Below are 7,216 nucleotides of genomic sequence, written 5' to 3'. Positions count from 1 at the left end.
TTAATCTCAGCCTTCCATTGACTTTCTTCAGTGTATCGATTCCTACGTGGCAATAGCCATCCAATGACATACGTTTTTGTTTTTCATTTTTTGGTTTTTGTTTTGTTTTGTTTTGCGACAGGGTCTCACTCTTTTACTCAGGCTGGAAGGAAGTGGTACAATCTCAGCTCACTACAACCTTCGCCTCCTAGGTTCAAGCTATTCTCCCACCTCAGCCTCCTGAGTAGTTGGGATTACAGGTGGGCACTACCATGCCCAGCTAATTTGTACTTTTTGGTAGAGATGGGTTTTCAACATGTTGCCCAGGATTGTCTTGAACTCCTGACCTGAAGTGATTCTTCCACCTCAGCCTCCCAAAATGCTGGGATTACAGGGATGAGCCACCGCACCCAGCACACCGTGACTCTCATAACTACAATTTTCCTCACATATCTCAAACACCTGAGACACTGCACCCACCAGTACATTCCTTCCATCAGCTTCCTATTCCAAGTCCAATTCCCCACTGGTGGAAGTTTTAACATTGCCTTGCTATGGCATGTCAAGAGCTAGCCACCCTCCAACCACCACCAGTGATCGTCATAGTCAGCTGACTGGTCCAGCTCCAAAATCCTGTTTTATGGTCTTCCTAGCACCACTCCCTGTACCAACTGGTTCAGGATTGGAAGAAATTAAAACATGATATAATTGTAAGTGTGGCCTTAAATCATCCCATTAGAAGCACGGAAGCTGAGATGATCCTTCAGAAGTAACCTAAATAAAGACCAAGGGCCAGATCTTTGCATTGCCACATTAATTACTCACTGGGTGGGAGCTACCTCTGGGAGGAGACATAAACTTGAAGGTGGTGTGTTCCTTTAAGTAAAAAAAACCATTACAAAGCTCTTGGCATCTTATGCTCACAGGATCTCAGAGAATGAATATCTCAATCACACTCAAGGAGAGTATTTCAAAGGGAGACTTGGGTGGCACCACACAGTATTCACTACACTATCACTTAAAGCCTGCATCAAATTCCACCTTCGTACTTCCAAGCCGAAAATATCCTCATTTTCCCTCTGAACTCCCATAAAACTTTGTTCTACTTTTCTCATAATACCATCTTCTACTACATTTATAGATAAATCTAATCTTTCCTTTTATATTTAAAATTCCTTGGGTGCAGACTTTGTGTGTAATTTACCTTCAAGTTTCTTACTAAGTCTATTTCTGTACTTTCTCATCGTGTAATCAATAATTGTTTTATCTTACAAATTTCTATTCATCTTCAGATCTCAGCTTACAAATCATTTCTTCAAACCTTCTCTAAACCCCCAGACTCGGGAAGATTATACACATTCAAAACACCTTGTACTTGTCCATCATTACATTAATTACAATTATATTTAATTTGTCACAAAAGTAGTTGTGTAATAGACTTCCACTGCTTGAATAAAAGTTCATGAAATCAAGATCTAGGTCTCCCCTGTTCACTACTTTACCTGCAGAAATTAGTACAATGCCTGGTGCATAATTGTCTTCTAAAAAAAAAAGTTGTTGAACCACAGAATGGATGAACTAATGAATGAAGAGGAGAAACTTCTTCAGTGTGAAAGTAAAGAATAAAATTAACAGTCACTCAACTAGTGGCTTGAATTTTTTCATGAGCTTGCTCTCCTCCAAAGACATTTCTGGGATGGCACCAAGGAGCTGCTTTCATGGGGAGATAAAAGGATCAAAGTATTTCAGGCATTTTGATTACAGGACAGAGCCTAGTGACACTCCAGAGGGGTTGGCCCTCTGGAAGACAACATGGGGACCTTGAGCTTCTGATTAAAGACAGGATACAGAGGTACTTCTATATGAATGAGGGACCTGGGTAGTAAATATTAGTGCCGAAGCCATACTTTGTCGTGTTTGCTATCTCACCCCATCCATCAACAGTGATCAGAGGACTGTATTTGAGCCATCTCAAGATCTTTATAACTGAGCCACCTCACTCTGCTTTTAGGAAACAAGAGAGGTGATGGCTGCATGGGCCTTTACTGTCAAGTTCCTTGAACCGATAATACTGAAGGCAGAAAGGATCACAAGCACTCTCTTTCCTAGCATCATCATGAATTTTCTATCAGGGTTGGGTCATTTTATACACAGTTTTATTTATGGATAAACATATTTATTTGATGTGTTCATGCACCAATATTTGTTACTTCATTTTAGTATTTTTTTTTAAGTTCTTATTAGAGAGTTTGGACTTCGGCATTACATTATATTATGTAAGTTCAAATCCTGCCAATTAGCTATCTTCAAAAAAATCACTTGGCTTCAGTTTCCCCATCTTTAAAACAAAAGATAACAGAAAAAGCTACCTCAGTGTTACTGTAAAGAACAAATTAAGAAATCAATATGGAAGCACTTTGTATGTGGTAAATCCCCACCTCCATGATCAGCTGTGTTAGTGACAGACAAGTCATTCTCAAAATACAAGACTTTGTTAGGCATTTATGCCATGGTGGCGGGTTTTCTTCTGTTGATAGTTTATTTGAGGCAGGTAAAAATACCATAACCTAAATGACTACCTTGTGCAACAAACACGTATTAGAAGGAGGCACGTGTATTAGCATGTGCTAGTAAAAGCACTCAATAATTGACCACTAACTGGTTGATGTTCATGAAGATTAAGCCAAAATTTAGGAGAAATTTTTAGTTGTTATAAAACTGGGTCATTATCAAATGTTATTTACCATGCTTCATTTTATACTGTCTATTGAGATTTGGGAAAACAACTGGCTAGCTTTTCCCAGTCAAACTACATATTCAGACATACTTTTAGCTTTCTTTTATTTCTTAATTTTTTGGTTTGGTTTGGTTTGGTTTAGAGACAGGGTCTTGCTATGTTTTCCAGAGTGGTCTTCAACTCCCGGCCTCAAGCGATCCTCCTAAGGCACAGGAATCGCAGGCGTGAAGCACTGCACTGGCCTAGTTCGAGTTTTCTCATAGTCATATTATCTATATTTTCAGGTCATTTATTTATGAAGACGTTCTTAAGGCCCATAGGTCTGATTAAGTTCCTGCTAAGGGAATCTTCTCAGTAACTTTGCCACCATAGGAAGCCCTTTGGCTTTCTGACAGAAGAACTGAGTGTAAGGCACAGGCCAGGCCTCAGCAAAGCTCCTTCCTAGCCCAGCTCTTCTAGGCGGCATTATGAGTCTGGGTGTGCACGTTGTAACAATCTGTGCCTGTGTCCTCATTTATAAAGTTGGGAATTTCAATTAACATTTATTGAGCACGCACTACAATTAAGGAATTATGCAGAGGAGAGACAGTGATTCCAGATGGCTTTTGATGGCAGCACAGATGTAACACCTGCACCAGTGTTCATTTTCGGAAACCTGGGGATGCTTCTTTCCACTCTCAACCCATATTCTGCAGGTCTCTCCTCCTTCCATTTACTGTCTTATAATATATGTGTACATGCCTCGTCTCCCACCCAAGTAAAATTTCCTTGGAGTGCAGGGATTCCGTCATAAGCTTTTTCTTCTTTTTACCTCCTACTCTTACCCTTAGCATTTGAGAAAGAAGTTACACATAAGAGGTGCTAGATGAAATTTTAAGTATATGAAAATATTAACACCTATTATCAAAGGAGGGATCAGGTAAATGTCACCACAAAATTTTAGAGAATTTACACTGAATAGTGTTTATTTAGCTTCTAATGTATCTCAAAAGGCAACCTCATAAGGTAACAAAATATCTCCATTTTGCATATAAAGAACTCAGACTCAGCGTGACCTAATAATTTGTAGAAGACTAGATTCAAATGTAAACTCATCCAATTCCAAATCGTATAATATTTCTACATAGTCATTTCCCCCAAGCTATCACGCATGAGAGAGAACACATCCTAGACAGAAGGATTGGAAAAGATTTTCTAAAAGTGGTGATGTTTGAGATGGATCTTGAGGCTGAATAAAATTCTGACAAAGAGAAATGACAGAAACGTGTCTCGCAAAGAGAATATTAATACCGGCCAGAGACTGATGATCCTGGCATGTGACTGGGTTAGTAATCCAGATCAGCTCCAGGTTATGACATGTGGCCAATAATTAAAAATATTATGATGATAATATGATGCAAAATTATGTATCTACTTTGGCTATTTTTAAAATATATGTATCAGGCTAGGTGCCTTGTCTCATGCCTGTAATCCCAACAGTTTGGAAGGCCAAGGTGGGAGGATCACTTGAGGTCAAGAGTTTGAGACCAGCCTGGCCAACATGGTGAAACCTCACCTCTACTAAAAATACAAAAATTAGCCTGATGTGGTGGCACATGCCTGTAATCCCAGCTCCTCAGAAGGCTGAGGCAGGAGAATAGCTTGAACCTGGCAGTTGGAGGTTGCAGTAAGCCAAGATCACACCAAGGTATTGCAGCCTAGGTGACAGAGTGAGACTGACTGAAAAAAAAATAAGTAAATATAGATAGATAGATAGATAGATATGGACACATACACAGGCGCGCGCGCACACACACACACACACACACACACACGGCCAGGCATGATGGCTCATCCCTGTAATCTCAGCAATTTTGTGGCAGAGATGCAGGATCACTTGAGGCCAGGAGTTCAAGACCAGACTGTGCAACATAGTAAAACCTTGTCTCTACAAAAGATAAAAAATAAGTAAATTAGCCAAGCATGGTAGCACGCGCTTGCAGTCCCCGCTATTCAGGAGGCTGAGGTAGGAAGATCGCTTGAGTCCAGGAAGTCAAGGCTGTCGTGAGCTATGATCCCACCACTGCACTACAGCCTGGGTACAGAATGAGACCCTGTCTCAAAAAACAAAGCAGACAAAGGAATAAAAACAAACAAAACATATATATAAATCTCCTCAAAATGCTCCAAGCACTTTTCATTACATTCGGAAGAAGACCCAAGACCTTTTCCACATGATCCCCATAACTGCCACTCTGGCCTCAGTAACTACCATTCTTTCTGTCAGCCACTCAATTACATACATAGTAGCTTTCTTGCTATGCTTACTAAACCCACCAGAGCCCCACTTCAGGCCCTCTCTATTGGTGATTCCTGGACCAAGAAATTTCTTTTCATAAACAGGCATGGCTTAATCTCTCAATGCATTTCAGTGTTAGTTCAAATGCTGTCTCCTCAAAAAATGACTTGCTTAGCCATCTCATCTGCAATAGCAGCCCCCTTTCCTCTCTAGGTTTTTATCCAGCCTTGTTTTCCTTCATATTACTTGTCAACCACCAGATATTAAATTTAACCATCAAGGTTATCAAAAACAAAGAACTTCTGAGAAACTGTCACAACCAAGAGCATTCTAAGGAGACACGACAACTAAATGGAATATGGTATCCTGGATAGAAAAAGACATTCAGTAAAAAATAATGAAAACTGAATAAACTATAAACTTTAATTCACAGTCATGTATCACAGTAAGATGTTAATAATAGGAAAAACTGGATGTAAGGAAATTCTCTGTATGCTCTTCATAGTTTTTCTGTAAAAATGAAGCTAATCTGACATTTAAAGTTTATTTTAAAGAAATATGTGTGTGTGTCTGTGTGTGGTGGTTCATGACTATAATCCCAACACTTTGGCAGGTCAAGACCAAGAAACATTTTGGTCTAGGAATATATGATACCTAAAATTAATTTCAAGGCAGTGAGCAAGGAGGTAAAAGTAGATTATGAGGTTATGAATCTAGATGACTGGAAGAATGTTAATATCCTCAATTAAAATGAGAAATGTATAGGAAGTTCTCTGAACTTCCTACACAGATGGTCCTCAATTTAGGGTAAATCCACTATGACATTACATTGAGTTTTTTGGGAAATAATCCTGTTGTAAGTCAAGAAGCATCTGTATATTCACATGTTTCATTTGGTTGTCATAAGCAGCAAATGATAAATAAATTTTAAAAATCCTTTGAAAAAGTTAAAAACGCCCAATGAAATGTAAATTATTTTTAATTTTTTATTTACAAAATTTCTAAGTACAAAGTTAGAACAGGAGAGTACATTATGCTGTTTTAGCAAATGCTTAGCTCTATGACAGCATTATAAAAGTTTTCATTTTTTCTATGTCTCAGGTGAAAAACTTTAATAAAAAAATAATTTCTGTAGAAAGCATACTGAGACCTCTGCTCTCCACATCAGTCCTGGGGTTATTAAATGATCATTATTACTATTACCTAATATCTAGCTGAGACTAACATGCATACAATCTACGGAACAAATGAAAGGTGTTATCCTGGAGCAAAGTAACTTTTTATGATCAATAGTCTATCATTAGCATAATGTTTATTTTATGCATTCACAGACTTTTTATCACCTCAGTTGTGGTTTATAAATATTAACCTATTGATCTTTGCTGCTCTTCCATCTGCTACAGAAGTTTCTGATAGACATCAACATTTCCTTTTTTTATAGGTGAAGGACAAAGCAATAAAGGAAATCTCTAATTATTTGATGACTGGACATGGTTGCAGAAAGATTCAAAATCCAAGGTTGTCTAACCACATAAATTCCTCAACCTTCCCTAGAGGCTGACATTCTAGTTTATCCATAAAATCCAAACTAATATGTTTCCTTTTAAATTGAAATGTAGAATGAATACAGTAACACCATGTACATAATTTACCCAGCATTGTGACTTGTGACTTACATATGCTTTATAAATTATCAAATAGCATACTGAAAATTCAGTGCTTGGTTTGTTCCACAAAAATCTACTGCCATTTATTTTCTTTTCTGTTTTCTTTTTCAAGTTTTGGCAGCAGCAATTTGTTAAGCAAGAGTTCCTGAATTCTTCCCAAGAAATGTGTCTTTTCATTCTTTTAGGAATCCGTTACACCGAATACCAATATGATTTCATTTAGGTAGTGAAGATCAGCTCTTTGAATGATCAAAATAACATACCCATAAAAATCACAAAAGAATACATTTAGAGGAGTATAAGAAATCCATTACTTTTCTTAAACTTTTTTTTTTTTTTTTAACTCAGCTTGTATAGGTTTCCTGATGGGAAGCTTTATTTGGTCCATTATGGCTTTAAATCATTTTGCTAAAATAAACTCGATACAAGATTGGGGCCTAGGATGAGCATTAGAGTTACATTTAATTAAAATTTAAAATGCAAAAGCACTTCAATTTTTCATTTTTCCTGATTTATACAGAAAAATGGGTGCACATACGTGTGTTCCTTTGATAG

This window comes from Cebus imitator, unplaced genomic scaffold (assembly GCF_001604975.1).
Source record: "Cebus imitator isolate Cc_AM_T3 unplaced genomic scaffold, Cebus_imitator-1.0 Scaffold3, whole genome shotgun sequence".
NCBI classification, from domain to species: Eukaryota; Metazoa; Chordata; class Mammalia; order Primates; family Cebidae; genus Cebus; species Cebus imitator.
Note: the sequence above shows the minus strand (reverse complement) of the source record.